At 40.6% G+C, this 22842-nt stretch overlaps 1 protein-coding gene and 1 pseudogene across 9 annotated transcripts in view; both read right to left on the bottom strand.

Annotated features, from left to right (window-relative positions):
* Positions 1 to 22842, bottom strand: part of UIMC1 (ubiquitin interaction motif containing 1) — a 139130-nt gene that overhangs the window by 75943 nt on the left and 40345 nt on the right. The gene's annotated exons all lie outside the window — the stretch shown is intronic.
* Positions 16128 to 21088, bottom strand: LOC102409818 (annotated as a pseudogene).

Genomic DNA, 22842 nt, shown 5'->3' with positions numbered 1-22842 from the left:
GATCACACTAGGACCACAGCCTTGTCTAACTCAATGAAACTAAGCCATGCCCTTGGGGCCACCCAAGACAGGCGGGTCATGGTGGAGAGGTCTGACAGAATGTGGTCCACTGAAGAAGGGAATGGCAAACCACTTCAGTATTCTTGCCTTGAGAACCCTATGTTAAATCTACTACTGCAGGCAGGAATCCCTCAGAAGAAATGGAGTAGCCATCATGGTCAACAAAAGAGTACGAAATGCAGTACTTGGATGCAATCTCAAAAATGACAAAATGATCTCTGTTCGTTTCCAAGGCAAACCATTCAATATCACAGTAATCCAAGTCTATGTCCCAACCAGTAACGCTGAAGAAGCTGAAGTTGAATGGTTCTATGAAGACCTACAAGACCTTTTAGAACTAACACCCAAAAAAGATGTCAAATTTGGAAAACTCAGCAGTGGCCACAGGACTGGAAAGGTCAGTTTTCATTCCAATCCCAAACAAAGGCAACGCCAAAGAATGCTCAAACTACCACACAATTGCACTCATCTCACACGGTAGTAAAGTAATGCTCAAAATTTTCCAAGCCAGGCTTCAGCAATACGTGAACCGTGAACTTCCTGATGTTCAAGCTGGTTTTAGAAAAGGCAGAGGAACCAGAGATCAAATTGCCAACATCTGCTGGATCATCGAAAAAGCAAGAGAGTTCCAGAAAAACATCTACTTCTGCTTTATTGACTATGCCAAAGCCTTTGACTGTGTGGATCACAATAAACTGTGGAAAATTCTGAAAGAGATGGGAATACCAGACCACCTGACCTGCCTCTTGAGAAACCTGTATGCAGGTCAGGAAGCAACAGTTAGAACTGGACATGGAACAACAGACTGGTTCCAAATCGGGAAAGGAGTACGTCAAGGCTGTATATTGTCAGCCTGCTTATTTAACTTATATGCAGAGCACATCATGAGAAATGCTGGGCTGGAAGAAGCACAAGCTGGAATCAAGATTGCCGAAAGAAATATCAATAACCTCAGATATGCAGATGACACCACCCTTATGGCAGAAAGCGAAGAGGAACTAAAGAGCCTCTTGATGAAGGTGAAAGAGGAGAGTGAAAAAGTTGGCTTAAAACTCAACATTCAGAAAACGAAGATCATGGCATCTGGTCCCATCAGTTCATGGCAAATAGATTGGGGAAACAGTGGAAACAGTATCAGACTTTATTTTTCTGGGCTCCAAAATCACTGCAGATGGTGACTGCAGCCATGAAATTAAAAGACGCTTGCTCCTTGGAAGAAAAGTTATGACCAACCTAGATAGTATATTCAAGAGCAGAGACACTACATTGCCAACAAGGTCCATCTAGCCAAGGCTATGGTTTTTCCAGTGGTCATGTATGGATCTGAGAGCTGGACTGTGAAGAAAGCTGAGTGCCGAAGAATTGATGCTTCTGAACTGTGGTGTTGGAGAAGACTCTTAGAGTCCCTTGGACTGCAAGGAGATCCAACCAGTCCATTCTGAAGGAGATCAGCCCTGGGATTTCTTTGGAAGGAATGATGCTAAAGCTGAAACTCCAGTACTTTGGCCACCTCATGCGAAGTTGACTCATTGGAAAAGACTCTGATGCTGGGAGGGATTGGGGGCAGGAGGAGAAGGGGACGACAGAGGATGAGATGGCTGGATGGCACCACTGACTCGATGGACGTGAGTCTGAGTGAACTCCGGGAGTTGGTGATGGACAGGGAGGCCTGGCATGCTGCGATTCATGGGGTCGCAAAGAGTTGGACACGACTGAGCAACTGAACTGAACTGAACTGAACTGAAGGGCTTAACAAACCTGTATGTTTTACTCATACACTATTTTCTTAATCTATGTTTATGAAACTATATATTTATGTGGAAACCTGCCTTTCTTCAAGATTCATGTCAATCGTTTTATGGCCCAGGACGACTCACCTGGTGCCAATATTATCTCAACATGCATGTTGTGGGTGAGAGGGCTGGTACCACTCTGAGACATCTCCTTTCTCTAATTAACAGCTGGCTGATAGGTATGTAACATACTGCTAAAGGCTAGCAGGGGGGCACTCTTTCTGCCCCCTTCTGATGTCTATGTCAGAAGCTTTGTCCATCTCTTTCATACTTTAATAAAACTTTATCATGCAAAAGTTCTGAGTGATCAAGCTTTGTCACTGGCCCCAGATTGAATTCCTCTCCTCTGGAGGCCAAGAATCCCAACGTCTTTCATGGCCTAGCAACAACCTTTCATCTTGGGGGCTCATCTGGGACCTGAAACTGGGACCCCTCATGCCAGAGGCAAGAACCGTAACCTGTAGACCAACCAGCCTGCTTCAGCAGTCATGTACAGATGGGAGAGTTGGACCATAAAGAAGGCTGAGCACCAAAAAACTGATGCTTTCAAATTTTGGTGCTGGAAAAGACTCTTGAGAGTCCCTTGAACTGCAAAGAGGCCAAACCAGTCAATTCTAAAGGAAATCAACCCTGAATATTCATGGAAGGACTGATGCTAAAGCTGAAGCTCCAATATTTTGGCCACCTGATGTGAAGAGCCAACTCATTGGAAAAGACTTTGATGCTGGGAAAGATTGAAGGCAAAAGCAGAAGAGGGTAACAGAGGATGAGACGGTTAGATAGCATCACCAGTTCAATGGACATGAATTTGAGCAAACTCCAGGAGACAGTGGAGGACACAGGAGCCTGGCATGCTGTAGTCTATAGGATTGCAAATAGTTGGACACAACTTTGCGACTGAACAATGACAACAAAACTAAATATGTACTACATTTTTCATTGCAGCATTGTTTGAATTTGCAAAACAATGGAATCCACATAATGACTATCACAGGACACTGCTTGAATAAATTTTGGTATTCATACATAAAACTGTAAAAAGAATAAGGAAGGTATCTATGCTCTAGGAATAGAATTATTGTAAAGATACAGTATTAAGCTAAAAAAAAGAAGCAAAACACAAAAGATTATATAGTATGCTAATTTTTACCAAGAGTGACACAAGAAAGATGAATTAGAAACTAATTCAAATGGTTATATATAGATAGTTGGGTACAAAGTGGGAGGGATAAGGGAGGGAGTGACATTTCTTTGACTATACCTTTTGGTATATCTTTGACTTAATCGGGTAAATGTTAAACCTGTTTTTAAAATGTAAAATAAAATCAGTAAGGATGAGGGACCCCTAAGATTAAATTCCCAAAATAAAAAAATGCACCCAAATAAATTTAAAGTGATCTTAATGAGAATGAAAACAGATCAGAATTAACCAGTGAATGAATGTCAGATGGCCTTAGATTTTCTGTATAGAGAGGTTTTTTAACTATAAATTCAAATTCTTTAATAGATATAAGGCTATTCAGATGTTCTTTTTTTTTCTGTGTCAGTTTTCATAAATTATGTTTTTCAGTGATGTTTTTAATTTGTTCAATTAAGTCAGTATTTCTCAGTCCTTTTTTCATTACTATTCCCTGAAGAATACTTTCTAGACTTTTTTTTCCTAATCAAAATGTATGGAAGTACATAATGCAATGTTTACAGGGATATGAATAGCTTTACATGATCATATAAAAAAGAATAAAAATTTAAAATCAGAGATCTAAGCTTTTCTCTTTAATAAGCTAAACAATGAAGAGCAAAATTAACCCAAAGTAAGAAGAAAGTAATATAAAGAGCAGATATCAATGAAATAGAAGATTGTATACAACACAGAAAATAAAAATTAATAACAAAACTTGGTTCCATGAAAAGGTCAATAAAATTTATAAATCTCTGATTAGACTGATCAAGAAGAAAAAGAAAACATGTAAGTTAACAATACAGGAATAAGAGGGGATATATCACTACAGATTCTACAATCATGAAAAGAACAACAGAATACCATGGACAATTTTATGCCAATAAATTTGACAAACAAACATGCATTCTCAACTGGCATGATATCATCCCCAAGTGGACAAAAATTGGTTCTTGGAAGTCCAAGAAATCTTACTCTCTTTATATATAAAACACAGGTGTATAAGTTGGTACATAAATAGGATATATAGCATTATCTAAGACGCTTATTCCTTGGAAGGAAAGTTATGACCAACCTAGATAGCATATTCAAAAGCAGAGACATTACTTTGCCAACAAAGGTTCATCTAGTCAAGGCTATGGTTTTTCCTGTGGTCATGTATGGATGTGAGAGTTGGACTGTGAAGAAAGCTGAGCGCTGAAGAATTGATGCTTTTGAACTGTGGTGTTGGAGAAGACTCTTGAGAGTCCCTTGGACTGCAAGGAGATCCAACCAGTCCATCCTGAAGGAGATCAGCCCTGGGATTTCTTTGGAAGGAATGATGCTAAAGCTGAAACTCCAGTACTTTGGCCACCTCATGCGAAGAGTTGACTCACTGGAAAAGACTCTGATGCTGGAAGGGATTGGGGGCAGAAGGGGATGACAGAGGATGAGATGGCTGGATGGCATCACTGACTTGATGGACGTGAGTCTGGGTGAACTCCGGGAGTTGATGATGGACAGGGAGGCCTGGCGTGCTGCGATTCATGGGGTCGCAAAGAGTCGGACACGACTTAGCGACTGAACTGAACTGAACTGATGGCATTAAAATTTCACGGGGACAGTGGTGGCTAGGAAAAAAAAAGTCTAAAAAGGATCCTTCAGGGAACAGTAATGAAAAAAGGACTGAGAAACACTGACTTAACTGAAACAAAACAAATAAAAAAAATCACTGAAAAACATAAATTATGAAAACTGACACAGAAGAAAAAGAGTATCTGAACAGCCTTATACCTACTAAAGAATATGAATCTGTAACTAAAAACCTCTCCATAAAGAAAATCCAAAGCCATCTGACATTCATCACTGGTGAATTCTAACAAAAACTAAAGAAAAAATAATAGCAACATAATTCAGAAAATAAGATATCAAGTCTCCCCAAACTGATTCAACACAATCCCAACAAAAATCCAAACAAGTTCATTAAACGTAATGTAATAAAAAATTCAGAAATAGATGCACAAATTTTTTTCAATTGATTTCTACCAACAAGCCTTTTCAACAAATGGTACCAGAACAACAGGATACCATAAGGAAAAAAAATGAAACTTTAACGCTTATCTCGCACTATAGACAAAAATTAACTCAAAATGGAATACATATCTAGATGTAAAAGCTAAAACTATAAAAATTCTAGAAGAAAACACAGGTGAAAATCTTTGTAACTGAGGGGTAGTCAAATTTTGCTTACACATGACACAGAAAGAAAAAAGTAAATATAAAACTTCTCTTTGTTACAAAAATAAAAAGTACAAAAATAGTTTTTAATTAAAAAAAAATTTTAAGTAAAAAAGAAAGAAAAGAAAAAGGTAAGTCACAAAATGGGAGAACATATTCACTATATAATCTGACAAAAGACTTGTATCCAAAGTATATGAAATATCTATACTTCATAGTAAGAAAACAAGCCATCTAATTTTATCAATAATGAACAACAGATCTGAAAATTTTGGAATAATCATTAAGCATAAGAAAAGATCATTAATCATGAGGAAAATGCAAGTTAAAATGATCTACCACTATATATCAATAGAATGGATAAAATGGAAAAGACTGACATTCTTACAACATGATTATTCATTCTTAATGAAGTCACTAAGTCATCAAGAAAATATTGATGTTGATTATATCCTCTGTGTTCAATTTAAGAGAATTAAAACCATGTAATAATGCAAAATGAGTTCTTTGTAATATTCAGTCTTTTAAAATATCTTGTATTCCCTAATTAAGAGTCCCTTGGACAGCAAGGAGATCAAACCAGTTAATCTTAAAGGAAATCAACCCTGAGTACTCCTTAGAAGGACTAATGCTGAAGCTGAAGCTCCAGTATTTTGGTCACCTGATGCAAATAGTAGACTCATTGGAAAAGTCCCAGATGCTGGGAAAGACAGAGGGCAGAAGGAGTCAGATAATGAGATGGCTGGATGGCATCACTGATACAATGGACATGAACTTGGGCAAACTTCAGGAGACGGTGAGGGATAGGGAAGCATGGTGTGCTGCAGTCCATGAGGTCACAAAGAGTCGAACACGACTGAAGGACTGAACAACATATTTCCTAAGGATTCTGGAGAGATGCAGGCTTTGCTATTACATTAACATGAAAACAAGAACTTAGTAATGATTCTGTTCTCAACTACATAGACAGGAAACTCCACAGCCAGACTGAGGAAGGAAATGAAAGTTCCTCAGTCATGTCTGACTCTTTGCAACCCTAAGGACTGTATGTAGCCTGCCAGGCTCCTCTATCCATGGAATTCTCCAGGCAATTCTATTGGAGTGGGTTGCCGTTCTCTTCTCCAGGGGATCTTCCCAACCCAGGGATCGAACCCAGGTCTCCCACAATGCAGGCACATTCCTTACCATCTGAGCCACGAGGGAAGCCCCCACAGCCAGACTACCTGGGTTTAATTCTTGATTGCATGCATTTTTAGTTGTAAAATTTTGAGCAGGTTATTTATCCTCTAAACCTGGATACTGGTGCTGGTCTCTGATAATCTCCCTCCCTCTTTTTTCTTTGTGTCTTTTAATCCGCATGACCATATATCTAGAGTAAATATAAACATACTCTTAACATTAGAATTCTCATATAAATACTATGATTTAATAATACTTGTTTTACTTCACACACAAGAAAAACAGAGGTAATAGTATTTAAGTCTGTTACGACGGTTAAATAATACATGAAAAATATTTAGAATAGTACCTGGCACATAACAAGTGTCTAATAACTGTTTATTATTACTCTCAATTAACAAATTATTTACTGTTATTACATTTTATTTAAAGAAATCCAAAACTTCAGATTATTGTTTTTCACTAACAGTAACACCTGTCTTCCCAGGTGGCTCAGTGGTAAAGAATCCTCCTGCCAATGCAGGAGATGCAGGTTTGATTCCTGGGTCAGGAAGATGCCCTAGAGAAGGAAATAGCAACCCACTCCAGGATTCTTGCCTGGAAGATCCCAAGGACACAAGGGCCTGTCAGGCTACAGTCTATGGGGTCACAAAAGAGTCAGATACAACTAGCAACTGAACAACAAACAATAACATACAAGCACATAATCTGACAAAGCCACCACTACATATTTACTCTAACCACAATCAGAATTAAAAGGACATTCTTATTCACTAGTTACTGACTCTTAGTTTTTATATAACCATGATCTGAGACTAAAGTCTAATAAACATCACTACTGACTAGGACATATTTTACCTAACCTCTCTACAATATAAGAACCCAACCATTAGAAGAAAGGGAGAAACAAACTGGAATTCCAGCCAGGAGGAAAAGTCAGCAAGTGTCAACATTAGAATCTCTAACTGAATTGGCTCAACTAGCTTATCAAATGATTTTGATTATGCTCTTCAAAATTTATGATCTCCCAACATTCAGGTTCAGAGAAGGCAATGGCACCCCACTCCAGTACTCTTGCCTGGAAAATCCCATGGGCGGAGGAGCCTGGAAGGCTGCAGTCCAGGGGTTGCTAAGAATTGGACACAACTAAGCGACTTCACTTTCACTTTTCACTTTCATGCATTGGAGAAGGAAATGGCAACCCACTCCAGTGTTCTTGCCTGGAGAATCCCAGGGACCATGGAGCCTGGTGGGCTGCCATCTATGGGGTCGCACAGAGTCAGACACGACTAAAGCAACTTAGCAGCAGCAGCAGCAGCAACATGGAGGTTGGCCCACTGAGATGTGTAAACAGGCTGTTAACAATCCAAACAATCCAGAACACAAAAACAGATATAACCTGTAAAAGTTGTGGTTATTTAAAAAGGTTGAGGGGCTTCCTGTGGTCCAATGGTTAAGAATTCACCTTCCTATGCAGGAAATGGGGGTTTGATCCCTGGTTGGGGAACTAAGATCCCACACGCCACAGGGCAACAACTCCATGTGCCACAACCACTGAGCCTGAGTGCTCTAGAGTCCATACAACAAAATTACAGAAGCCCACGCACTGCAATGAAGACCCAGCACAGCCTAAATAAGAAAGTAAACCGAGAGAACAGAACAAATGTTCTGACAGAGCACATTTCATGCAACAACAAAAGATAAATTATCTTCCTGCCCAAATCTTTTCCTAAGAACTTTTTTTTGCAAAACAGACCTAGCTCTGCAACTGTGATAAACTTAATATATCTACACATTGCCAGTTACAAGTTTATAAAACACTTTTGAAAGCATCAAGACACTGTGTAGGCACCTGTATAGATGTGCATTCTCAAACAAAGTGATACCACTTCTGGGAGTTTATCCTGAACAATCACTGAAAAGAAAAACTGTGTTATACACAAAAAGATGTTCATTACACTATAACCTGGGCTTCCCTGGTGGCTCAGTGGTATAAGAATGCAATGCAGGAGATCTGGGTTCAATTCCTGGGTCGGGAAGATCCTGTGGAGAAATAAATAGCAACCCACTCCAATATTCTTGCCTAGAGAATCCCATGGACAGAGGAGCACAACAGGCTACAGTCCATGGGGTCACAAAGAGTTGGACACGACTGAGCGGGTAATACACACACACACACACACACACACACACACAATAACCTCCAAGGTGACTGACTTAAGTTTCCTAAAAACAAAGCCACTGTTAAGTTATATAAGGCATGTTAACTCAAGAGACTCATATGTTATCAAAATACTAATCATGAAGATATATAAAAATGATAAAAGTCTATAAAAGCCATATGAAAATATAATGGAAATTATAGAACCAATTTCTGATTCCACATGTAAGAAACCTGGAAGTCACTGCTTTGTGCTAAAGAGTAAAAAGCTATTAATAAAGCAACTGAAAAAATCAACAACTCTTCCTGGATCTGTGAGAAAGGAGGGCACAAGGCACATTGCTGCCCCCAAGACAGAGAGAGAAACAATGGAATACAGGGAGTCATGGCTTAACAGAACAGAGATTCAAGAGTAAAAACTAACACAGAAATCAGTGCCAAGAAAACCTGAACTGTAAGGGACAAATTGCTGGAGGCTTGGTGTGGACAAGTCTGGGAGTTAAAAATTCCAGGGAAAAGGGGGCCCATAGACTTGTAAGTTTTATTTCCAAGATTTTAACCAGGTTCTCACAATAAATATAAGAGAAACTTCCTCTTAAATGTCCCAAAGACAGTAGAGGGGAGGAGCTATTTTGAAATTTATCAGGGCACTCTGTTCTTTCCAGCAAGGCTTGCCCTAGGAGAAACTAAGTAATCAATCTAGACTAACAGTATAACTGATGTGTGAGAAGGGACATACCAAACTCCAAGGTACTCTAGCCATCCTCTCCCACCTAAAGAGGGCGGAAAAAATTAGAAACACTTGTGAAGTTCACAGACTGAAATAGTGAGACCTAATTAGGGAACATCCCTGGTGGCTCAGATAGTAAGGAATCTGCCTCCAAGACAGGAGACCTGGGATCGATCCCTGCATCAGGAAGATCCCCTGGAGAAGGAAATGGCAACCCACTCCAGTATTCTTGCCTGGGAAATCCCACGGACAGAGTCGGACACAACTGAGCGACTTTCACTTCACAATCAGGGAACTACAGATACTTCCCTTATTAGCCACACCTAACACCACATTACTAAAGGCCTATTTAGAGTAGTTTCTATTACCTGGTACATCGTGTCTAGCTATCAAAACAACATTACAAGTCACACTAAAAGGCAAAAACTACTATTTGAAAAGATAAGACTATGCATCAGAATCAGACATGGTGCTAATGCTGGAATTATCAGGCTAGAAATTTAAAACAATTATGATTAATATAAGGGCTTTAAAGGATAAATTAGAGCACAAACAAGGTCAGATGGGAAATGTAAACAGAGAGATGGAAATCCTAAGAAAGAAACAAAAAGAAATACTAAAGATTAAAAACACTGTAACAAAAATGAAGAATGCTTTGGATGGGTTTATCAGTAGACTGGACACACCTTTAAAAAAGAACCTGAGCTTGAAGACATGTTAATTGAAACCACCAAAACTAAAACATAAAGAGAACAAAGACTGAAAAGGATAAGACAATATTCAAGGACTGTGGAACAACCAGAAAAAGAGTAATAAAAACATAATGCAACTGCCAGAAGGATGAGAAAAATAGAAGCGAAAGAATTATGTGAAATAATAATGACTCAGAATTTCTCCAAATTAAGGTCAGATACTAAACTACAGATCCAGGAAGCTTAAGGAACACTAAACCGGGAGATCCCACAAGACAGCAGAGTGAAATAAGGAGGCCACCTTCCTCCCCACAAATATGTCAAAAACATATCTGTGTATGGAACAACTCCTACAGAACACCTTCTGAAAGCTGGCAAGACCCCAGACTTCCAAAAAGGCAAACCAATCTCCACAGAATGAGGTAGGGGAAAAGTTGTAAGAGAAAAAAGAGACAAAGGATTTGGGATGGAGACCTACACCTTGGGGAGGGAGCCATGAAGAAGAAAAAGTTTCTGCACACTTGGAAACCCCCTCACTGCAGTGTTGGGGAAGAGCTTTGGAACCACAGAGGGGAATGCAGCAACATGTGCTCAGAAGGCAAAATGGAAAGAAATCACCACAGAGATTGTTGCTGACCAGCACTTACCAGCCAAGATGCTGTTGGCATGCCCTGCTGCAGCCAGTATGGGCTAGGTAGAGGGTTTTGGGGGCTGGACCCTAGGGAGAGGACTGGGGTTGACTGCTGTGAAGATACTCTTAAGTGGCTAGTATAACACAGCTGATGGAGTCCAGGGAGTTAGGCCTGACAGAGAGACAGGAGATCATACCTGTGGGGATCCTCAAAAACTGTGCACTCACTGACAACAGGACCTAGCCTTCAAGAGTGCCATAGGTGCGACAAGCCCCAGCTATGGACTGAGACCCCAGAGGCAGATACGCTGGCCAGCCACCACCAAAGCCGGCACAAGTGCCAGAGGTGGCACGAGCTGCAAATGCAACTTATGATCCCAGAGAGAGGCACTCAGGCCAACTGGCCACCATCAAAGCCAGGGCAAGTACAATAGGCAGGGAACAAACTGCGGCTGCAGTCCCAACCCCAAGGTAACAGCTGCCACCAAGCTGTCAGCAGGCAGAGGTCACAGTCCACACTTTCCTGTGGACTTATGTGGCTTGGCTCTAACAAGGGACACACAACCAGGGACCAACTATCCTTCAGTTCAGTTCAGTTCAGTCGCTCAGTCATGTCCGATTCTTTGCAACCGCATGAACCGCAGCACACCAGGCCTCTCTGTCCATCACCAACTCCCAGAGTCCACCCAAGCCCATGTCCATTGAGTTGGTGATGCCATCTAATCATTTCATCCTCTGTCGTCCCGTTCTCCTCCTACCCTCAATCTTTCCCAGCATCAGGGTCTTTTCAAGTGAGTCAGCTCTTCGCATCAGATGGCCAAAGTATTGGAGTTTCAGCTTCAACATCAGTCCTTCCAATGAACACCCAGGACTGATCTCCTTTAGGATGGACTGATTGGATCTCCTTGCAGTCCAAGGGACTCTCAAGAGTCTTCTCCAACACCACAGTTCAAAAGCATCAATTCTTCGGCACTCAGCTTTCTTTATAGTCCAACTCCTACATCCATACATGACCACTGGAAAAACCATAGCCTTGACTAGACGGACCTTTGTTGGCAAAGTAATGTCTCTGCCTTTCAACGTGCTGTCTAGGTTGGTCATAACTTTCCTTCCAAGGAGCAAGCGTCTTTTAATTTCATGGCTGCAATCACCACCCACAGTGATTTTGGAGCCCAGAAAAATAAAGTCTGATACTGTTTCCACTGTTTCCCCAATCTATTTGCCATGAACTGATGGGACCAGATGCCATGATCTTCGTTTTCTGAATGCTGAGCTTTAAGCCAACTTTTTCACTCTCCTCTTTCACCTTCATCAAGAGGCTCTTCAGTTCTTCTTCACTTTCTGCCATAAGGGTGGTGTCATCTGCATATCTGAGGTTATTGATATTTCTCCCGGCAATCTTGATTCCAGCTTGTGCTTCTTCCAGCCCAGCGTTTCTCATGATGTACTCTGCATATAACTTAAATAAGCAGGGTGACAATATACAGCCTTGACGTACTCCTTTCCTGATTTGGAACCAGTCTGCTGTTCCATGTCCAGTTCTAACTGTTGCTTCCTGACATGCATACAGGTTTCTCAAGAGGCAGGTCAGGTGGTCTGGTATTCCCTTCTCTTTCAGAATTTTCCACAGTTTATTGTGATCCACACAGTCAAAGGCTTTGGCATAGTCAATAAAGCAGAAATAGATGTTTTTCTGGAACTCTCTTGCTTTTTTGATGATCCAGAGGATGTTGGCAATTTGATCTCTGGTTCCTCTTCCTTTTCTAAAACCAGCTTGAACATCTGGAAGTTCACGGTTCACATATTGCTGAAGCCTGGCTTGGAGAATTTTACGCATTGCTTTACTAGCATGTGAGATGAGTGCAACTGTGCGGTAGTTTGAGCATTCTTTGGCATTGCCTTTGTTTGGGATTGGAATGAAAACTGACCTTTTCCAGTCCTGTGGCCACTGCTGACTTTTCCAAATTTGCTGGCATGTTGAGTGCAGCACTTTCACAGCGTCATCTTTCAGGATTTGAAATAGCTCATCTGGAATTCCATCACCTCCACTAGCTTTGTTTGTAGTGATGCTTCCTAAGGCCCACTTGGCTTCACATTCTAGGATGTCTTGCCCTAGGGGAGTGTATGAACCACCTCAGACTATAGCAACTTCTCACAGGTCTCTGCTGTGACCCCAATAGTGTCTGCCGTACCCCTCCATCTCCCCAGCCTGACTGAGAGGTGAGCCATAATAAGCTGCTATTTTCAGCCCCTCTTATCTTGGCAGGGAACAGACACCAGAGGGTTGCCTACAAGCAGCTGTTACTGGTATTCAGTCACTAAGTTGTGTCTGACTCTTTGTGACTCCATGGACTGTAGCATTCCAGGCTCCTCTGTCCTCCACTATATCCTGGAGTTTGCTCAAATTCATGTCCATTGAGTCAGTGATGTTATCTAACCATCTCATACTCTGTTGCCCCTTCTCCTTTTGCCTTCAATCTTTCCCAGCACCAGGGTCTTTTCCAATGGATTGGTTCTTCTCATCAGGTGGCCAAAGTATTGAAGCTTCAACAGAGGTGGGACCAAAACCAAAGCTAAGCTCCAGGGACTATGTGAACAAAGAGGAAGGGAAGGCACTCTTGCAGCTACAGGTGCAGCATATTAAATACCTGCTATCAGCCTGAGACTGTGGACTTTGGAGCAATTGTATGTCAATAAAATGGACAATCTGGAAGAAATGAACAAATTCGTAGAAAAGTATAACCTTCCAAGACTGAACCAGGAAGAAACAGGAAATATGAACAGACCAGTCACAGGCACTGAAATCAAAACTACAATCAAAAATCTTCCAACAAACAAAAGCCCAGGACTGGACCAGATGGCTTCACAGGTGAATTCTACTGAACATTTAGAGAAGAGTTAACATCTATCCTCCTCAAATTCTTCCAGAACACTGCAGAGGAAGAGAAACTCCCAAAGTCATTCTATAAGGCCACCATCACCCTGATACCAAAACCAGATGAAGACATTACAAAAAAAGACAATTACAGGCCAATATCACTGATGAACACAGATGAAAAAATTCAAAACAAAATTTTAGCAAACAGAACCCAACAACATAGTAAAAGGATCATACACCATGATCAAGTGGGGTTTATCCCGGGGCTTCTCCAATATACACAAGTCAATGTGATATACCATATTAACAAACTGAAAGATAAAAAGCATACCATCATCTCAATAGATGCAGAGAAAGCTTTTGACAAAATTCAACACTCATTTATAATTAAAAACTCTCCAGAAAGTAGGCACAGAAGGAACCTACCTAAACATAATAAAGGCCATATACAACAAATCCACAGAAAACATTCTCACTGTTTAAAAACTAAAAGTATTTTCACTAAAATCAGGAACAAGACAAGGGTAATCACTCTCACCATTATTATTCAATATAGGTTTGGAAGTCCCAGTAACAGCAATCAGAAAAAGAAATAAAAAACATCTAGATTGGAGAAGTAAAAGTAAAACTCTCACTATTTGCAGATGACATGATATTATACATAGAAAACCCTAAAGATGCCACCAGAAAATTACTAGAGCTAATCAATGAATATAGTAAAGTCACAGGATATCAAACACACAGAAATCCCTTGCATTCCTATACACTAACAATAAAAAATAAGAAAGAGAAATTAAACAATTCCATTAACTATCGCAACAAAAAGAATAAAATACCTAAGAGTAAACCTACCTAAAGAGACAAAAGACCTCTATGCATAAAACTATAAGACATGATGAAAGAAATCAAAGATGACACAAACAAATGGAGAGATATAACATGTTCTTGGATTGGAAGAATTAATATTATGATAACACTACCCAAAGCAATCTACAGATTCAATGAAATCCCTATCCAACTACCAATGACATTTTTCACAGAACTAGAACAGAAAATTTCACAATCTGTATGGAAACACAAAAGACCCCAAACAGCCAAAGCAGTCTTGAGAAAAACATACCTGGAGAAATCAACTTTCCTGCCTTCAGACTATACTACAAAGCTACAGTCATCAATACAGTATGCTATTGGCACAAAAGCAGAAATATAGACCAATGGAACAAGATAAAAAGCCCAGAGATAAACCCACACACCTATGGGCACCTTATCTTTGACAAAGGAGGCAGGAATATATACAATGGAGAAAAGACAGCCTCTTCAATAAGTGGTGCTGGGAAAACTGGACAGCTACATGTAAAAGAATGAAAAAAAAAAAACAAAAACCTAGAACACTTCCTAATATCATACACAAAATAAACTCAAAATGGATCAAAGATTTAAATGTAAGGCCAGAAACTATAAAGTTCTCAGAGGAAAACACAGGCAGTATAGTCTTCAACACAAATTATAGCAAGATCCTATTTGACTTACCTCCTAGAATAATGGAAATAAAAACAAAAATAACCAATGAGACCTAATTAAAATTAAAAGCTTTTGCACAAGAAAGGAAAGATTAAACAATTTTAAAAGACAACCCTCAGAATGGGAGAAAAGAACTGCAAATGAAGCAACTGACAAAGGATTAATCTCCAAAATATATATGCAACTCATACAGCTCAATATCAAAAAATGAACAGCCCAATCAAAAAATGAGCAGCAGAAACAGGTATTTCTTCAAAGAAGACATACAGATAGCTAATAAACACATGAAAAAATTGCTCAACATCACTTAGAGAAATGCAAATCAAAATTACAACAAGGTATCACTTCATACCAGTCAGAATGACCATCAACAAAAAAACTACAAACAATAAATGCTGGAGAGGATGTGGACAAAAGGGAACCCTACTGCCCTCTTGGTGGGAATGTAAATTGATACAGCCACTATGGAGAACAGTATGAAGATTCCTTAACAAACTAGTAATAAAACTACTATATGACCCAGCGATCCCACTACTGGGCAAATACTCTGAGAAAACCACAATTCAAAAAGACACAAGCACCCCAGTCTTCACTGCAGCACTACTGACAATAGCCAGGACAGGGAAGCAACCTAGATGTCCATCAACAGATGAATGGATAAACAAGTTGTGGCACATATATACAATGGCATAATACTCAGCCATAAAAAGTAATGAATTTGAGTCAGGTGTAGTGAGGTGGACGAACCTAGAGTGTGTTACACAGAGTGAAGTAAGTCAGAAAGAGAAAAACTAATACTGTATATTAACACATGCATAAGGAATCTAAAAAACAGTACTGATGAACCTTTTTATTTATTCTCTATGCAGACACAGAGAATGGTCTGGTAGACACAGAGAATGGTCTGGTAGACACAGAGGGGGACGGAGAGAGTTGGACAAATTGAGAAAGTATCACTGACATATATACACTATGCTTATTCCCACAGTCCTGTCCAACTCTTTGCAACCCCATGGACTATAGACTGCCCAGCTCCTCTGTCCATGGGGATTCTCCAGGTGAGAATACTCGAGTGGGTTGCCATGCCCTCCTCCAAGGGATCTTCCCAACCCAGGGATGGAACCCTGGCCTCACGCATTGCAGGCAGATTCTTTACCGTGTGAGCCACCAGGGAAGCCCATGAATACAGGAGTGGGTATCCTACCCCTTTATACACTATCAAGTGTAAAATAGGTACTAGCAGGAAGCAGCTGTATAACACAGGGAGCCCAGCCTAGCACTCTGTGATAACCTATAGGGGTGGAATGGTAGGGAGAGACTCAAGACTTTTTATCAAGTCATAAAAATATGACTGATTCATGTTGATGTACGGTAGAGACCAGCACAACACTGTAAAGCAATTATCCTTCAATTAAAAAAAAAAAAACAACCAGCAAAAATGCACCCCCAAAACTATACCAAGGCATATAGTTTTCAAACTGCTGAAAATCTAAGATAAAGCGCTGAAAAAAGCCATAGGGAAAAAACATCTTACCTATACAGCACCAAAGATAAGAGTTACATCCGACTTCTCAGAAACCATTCAAGCAATAGGAAAGTAGAGTAAAATATTGTTGAAAGATGTTCTTTAGACAGAAGGAATATTATCTAGGTCAGAAACTCAGATCTACATTAACAAAGGAAGAATACCAAAGAAGGAATAATTGAAGACAAAATAAAAACTTTTATTTTTCTTATTCTTTCTTTGTTCATAGTCGTTAATTGAAATGACAATAAAAGAAATAGCTATTTAAAACAAAACCACATAGCTGCTTCAGCCTAGATTAAGAGGTGGCACCGGGTGTGGGGTTCACATTCTGGGTGGGCAACTGCAATGCAACTTCAATGATCTGGGGCTTGTCTATGATCCTGGCTGTGTGGTTACCCTTCTCCATAATTTCAATAATGCATACCTGTTGGCCTTCACCATATTTCAGATCAGATCAGTCACTGAGTCGTGTCAGACTCCTTGCGACCCCATGAATCGCAGCATGCCAGGCCTCCCTGTCCATCACCAACTCCCGGAGTTCACTCAGACTCACATCCATCAAGTCAGTGATGCCATCCAGCCGTCTCATCCTCTGCCGTCCCCTTCTCCTCCTGCCCCCAATCCCTCCCAGCATCAGAGTCTTTTCCAATGAGTCAACTCTTCGCATGAGGTGGCCAAAGTACTGGAGTTGCAGCTTTAGCATCATTCCTTCCAAAGAAATCCCAGGGCTGATCTTCAGAATGGACTGGTTGGATCTCCTTGCAGTCCAAGGGACTCTCAAGAGTCTTCTCCAACACCACAGTTCAAAAGCATCAATTCTTCAGCGCTCAGCCTTCTTCACAGCCCAACTCTCACATCCATAAATGACCACTGGAAAAACCATAGCCTTGACTAGACGGATCTTTCTTGACGAAGTATTGTCTCTGCTTTTGAATATGCTATCTAGGTTGGTCATAACTTTCCTTTCAAAGAGTAAGCGTCTTTTAATTTCATGGCTGCAGTCACCATCTGCAGTGATTTTGGAGCCCCCCAAAATAAAGTCTGACACTGTTTCCACTGTTTCCCCATCTATTTCCCATGAAGTGATGGGACCAGATGCCATGATCTTCGTTTTCTGAATGTTGAGCTTTAAGCCAACTTTTTCACTCTCCACTTTCACCTTCATCAAGAGGCTTTTTAGTTCCTCTTCGCTTTCTGCCATAAGGGTGGTGTCATCTGCATATCTGAGGTTATTGATATTTCTCCCGGCAATCTTGATTCCAGCTTGTGTTTCTTCCAGTCCAGCGTTTCTCATGATGTACTCTGCATATAACTTAAATAAGCAGGGTGACAATATACAGCCTTGACGTACTCCTTTCCCGATTTGGAACCAGTCTGTTGTTCCATGTCCAGTTCTAACTGTTGCTTCCTGACCTGCATACAGGTTTCTCAAGAGGCAGGTCAGGTGGTCTGGTATTCCCTTCTCTTTCAGAATTTTCCACAGTTTATTGTGATCCACACAGTCAAAGGCTTTGGCATAGTCAATAAAGCCGAAGTAGATGTTTTTCTGGAACTCTCTTGCTTTTTCCATGATCCAGCAGATGTTGGCAATTTGATCTCTGGTTCCTCTGCCTTTTCTAAATCCAGCTTGAACATCTGGAAGTTCACGGTTCACATATTGCTGAAGTCTGGCTTGGAGAATTTTGAGCATTACTTTACTAGCATGTGAGATGAGTGCAATTGTGTGGTAGTTTGAGCATTCTTTGGCATTGCCTTTGTTTGGGATTGGAATGAAAACTGACCTTTTCCAGTCCTGTGGCCACTGCTGAGTTTTCCAAATTTGCTGGCATATTGAGTGTAGCACTTTCACAGCATCATCTTTCAGGATTTGAAATAGCTCAACTGGAATTCTATCACCTCCACTAGCTTTGTTCGTAGTGATGCTTTCTAAGGCCCACTTGACTTCACATTCCAGGACGTCTGGCTCTAGGTCAGTGGTCACACCATCGTGATTATCTGGGTCGTGAAGATCTTTTTTGTACAGTTCTTCTGTGTATTCTTGCCATCTCTTCTTAATATCCTCTGCTTCTGTTAGGTCCCTACCATTTCTGTCCTTTATCGAGCCCATCTTTGCATGAAATGTTCCTTTGGTATCTCTGATTTTCTTGAAGAGATCTCTAGTCTTTCCCATTCTGTTGTTTTCCTCTATTTCTTTGCATTGATCGCTGAAAAGGTTTTCTTATCTCTCCTTGCTATTCTTTGGAACTCTGCATTCAGATGTTTATATCTTTCCTTTTCTCCTTTGCTTTTCGCTTCTCTTCTTTTCACAGCTCTTTGTAAGGCCTCCCCAGACAGCCATTTGCTTTTTTGCATTTCTTTTCCATGGGGATGGTCTTGATCCCTGTCTCCTGTACAATGTCACAAACCTCATTCCATAGTTCATCAGGCACTCTATCTATCAGATCTAGGCCCTTAAATCTATTTCTCACTTCCACTGTATAATCATAAGGGATTTGATTTAGGTCATACCTGAATGGTCTAGTGGTTTTCCCTACTTTCTTCAATTTAAGTCTGAATTTGGCAATAAGGAATTCATGGTCTGAGCCACAGTCAGCTCCTGGTCTTGTTTTTGCTGACTGTATAGAGCTTATCCGTATTTGGGGGACTTTATCTCTGCACAGAACTGAGCTACTTGCTCACAAAGTAAACAGATCAGGAGGCCTCTTGACATCTCCGGACAGGTCCCATGCATAAGGCCAAACATGTTTCCACAGGCCTTGCTCACAGCTGCCATTTTGGCCAGGATAGGAAGGTTATGAATCACAAAGGACACCTTGTTTCTCTGCTGTTTGGCCAGGTTCTGTGTGTGGCCCAGAATCCCAAAGCCTGTGATGTTGGTGGCCGCGTGGGCATTGAATGTACACACGAGTCCTGACACTGTCCTGTTGAGCCTGGCCATGTTCATCATTGCCTCCTGGTACTCCAGCTCCACATCCTCCTGGGGAATCACTAGCTTGATTTTATTCCATTTCTCAGGAATGTCCAGCCACTGGTGCATGGCCATGATCACTTGCATCCCCAAACGTTTTGTTAGCACAAGCACACCCAGCACTGCATTATCTGGCATGATAAATCCGTTGGGGTGGCAGACAGTTGTATCCACAACAACCCATGGGTTTAGCAATTCAGGGGTTTAGCTCTGTTTGGCCACCCATTATAGACGTTCCCACCTCCTCTGCTGCATGTTTAAAACCCTGTATATTTAGGGGCATTACTTTATCCCTTTCCCTGTTGGTCATTTTATGACTGATTCCAAGAAGCATCAGCATTTTGTCACATTCTGTGCCCCACATGACACAGAGGTCACTGAGGACATTGGCACAGGCTATCCTGCCCACCATCATATAAGGGTCAGCGACCATGGGCTAAATGTAATCTGCAGTTTGAACCAAGGGAAGACTGCCATGCCTCAGAGGAAAGACACAAGTGTCCATCCCAGTGCTAAGTCTTGGCATATCTGCTACAAGAAACTGCTCTTCTTGGAAATGGTTCTCCTGTAAGGACTCCAGCAATTTCTGCAGGACATCTTAGAGCCCTTTGAAGCCAGAGCCCTTCAGTTAAGTGAACCTAGTTAACCAGAAGCTGTTTTCCAATTCATAACTTTTCCGATTAAAGTACTCCCACTCAGACATGGTTCTTGAGCCCACACACCTCACAGTTGGGCTCCTCCCCTCCCTCTCCTATGAGGCTGGTTTCTTTATAGATTCACCGGTTTGCTTTGCATCCTCCGCCTCCTCCCACAAACAGGACTCTGTCACTCCGACAACGTACCAGGCATGGTACCTTAACAAATTTAAAGCAAGAGAAATCATGCAATGTCTGCTCTTAGACCACAATGAAATTAAACTAGAAAACAATTAGAAAAAAACAGGAAAATCTCAAAATAAATGGAGATTAAGCAACATACTTTAAATAACCCATGGCTCAAAAAAGAAATCTCAAGAGAAATATAAAAATACTTTGAATCAAATGAAAATGAAAACACAACTTATCAAAATTTCTGGGATGCAGCAAAAGCAATGCTTAGAGGGGATTTATAGCATTGAGTGCATACACTGGGAAAAAAGATCTAAAATCAATCATCTAACCTTAGGGAACCAGAAAAAAAAAAAAGAGAGAGAGAGAGCAAATTAAATACAAAGTAAGCAGAAGAAAAAATAATAAAAACTACAGCAGAAATCAATGAAATGGAAATTGAGAAGTGAATAGAGAAAATGAACCAAAACAAAAACTGATGTATTTTTTTTTTAATCAATAAAATTGATGAACCACTAGCTAGGCTGACTAAACAAAGAGAGGACATAAATTTCTAGTATCAGAAATGAAAGAGGGGACATCACTACAGACCTCTTGGAGATTAAAAGAATAATAAAGGAATACTATGAACAACTTTCGGAGAAGGCAATGGCAACCCACTCCAGTACTCTTGTCTGGCAAATCCCATGGACGGAGGAGCCTAGTAGGCTACAGTCCATGGGGTCACTAGGAGTTGGACACAACTGGGCAACTTCACTTCCACTTTTCACTTTCATGCATTGGAGAAGGAAATGGCAACCCACTCCAGTGTTCTTCCCTGGAGAATCCCAGGAACAGGGGAGCCTGGTGGGCTGCCGTCTCTGGGGTCACACAGAGTCGGACACAACTGAAGCGACCTAGCAGCAGCAGCAGCATGAACAACTTTATGTCCACAAATTGATAACCTCAACGGAACAGATCAATTTTCTTGAAAGACACAATCTGCCAACACTCACTTTAAAAAAAAAAAGTCTGACTATACCTATTAAAGAAATAGAATTCATAATTAACCCTGCACAACAAAAAGCAACAGGCCCAGGTGGATTCACTAATAAATTCTACCAAACATTTAAGGAAGAAATTATACAAATTCTCTACAATCTCTTTCAGAGGATAGAAGCAGAGGGAATACCACGTAAGTTATTCCATGTGACCACATTAACCCTAACACTAAAACTAGACAAAAATGTTACAAGAAAAGTACAGACCAATATATCTCATGAACACAGATGCAAAACTTAACAAAATATTAGCAAATTGAACCTAACAATACATAAAAAGAATTATACACCATGACCAAATGGAATTTATCCCAGATGTGCATGCTAGTTCAACATTCAAAAATTAATCAACATAATGCAATGCTTAAACAGAATGAAAAAGAAAAATCACATGATCATATTCAATAGATTCAGAAAAGGCAGTGGATAAAATCACTCATCCATGATAAAACCTCTCGATAAATTAGGAATAGAGAATTTTCTCAATTTGATGGAGAATAATGGTTTTAGAAAAGGCAGAGGAACCAGAGATCAAATTGCCAACATCCGCTGGATCATGGAAAAAGCAAGAGAGTTCCAGAAAAACATCTACTTCTGCTTTATTGACTATGCCAAAGCCTTTGACTGTGTGGATCACAATAAACTGTGGAAAATTCTGAAAGAGATGGGAATACCAGACCACATGACCTGCCTCTTGAGAAACCTGTATGCAGGTCAGGAAGCAACAGTTAGAACTGGACATGGAACAACAGACTGGTTCCAAATAGGAAAAGGAGTACGTCAAGGCTGTATATTGTCACCCTGCTTATTTAAGTTATATGCAGAGTACATCATGAGAAACGCTGGACTGGAAGAAACACAAGCTGGAATCAAGATTGCCGGGAGAAATATCAATAACCTCAGATATGCAGATGACACCACCTTATGGCAGAAAGCGAAGAGGAACTAAAAAGCCTCTTGATGAAGGTGAAAGTGGAGAGTGAAAAAGTTGGCTTAAAGCTCAACATTCAGAAAACGAAGATCATGGCATCTGGTCCCATCACTTCATGGGAAATAGATGGGGAAACAGTGGAAACAGTGTCAGACTTTATTTTGGGGGGCTCCAAAATCACTGCAGATGGTGACTGCAGCCATGAAATTAAAAGACGCTTACTCTTTGGAAGGAAAGTTATGACCAACCTACATAGCATATTCAAAAGCAGAGACAATACTTCATCAACAAAGGTCCATCTAGTCAAGGCTATGGTTTTTCCAGTGGTCATTTATGGATGTGAGAGTTGGGCTGTGAAGAAGGCTGAGTGCCGAAGAATTGATGCTTTTGAACTGTGGTGTTGGAGAAGACTCTTGTGAGTCCCTTAGACTGTAAGGAGATCCAACCAGTCCATTCTGAAGGAGATCAGCCCTGGGATTTCTTTGGAAGGAATGATGCTAAAGCTGCAA

This window comes from Bubalus bubalis, chromosome 9 (genome assembly GCF_019923935.1).
Source record: "Bubalus bubalis isolate 160015118507 breed Murrah chromosome 9, NDDB_SH_1, whole genome shotgun sequence".
NCBI lineage: Eukaryota > Metazoa > Chordata > Mammalia > Artiodactyla > Bovidae > Bubalus > Bubalus bubalis.
This window is presented reverse-complemented; position numbering and strand designations above follow the sequence as displayed.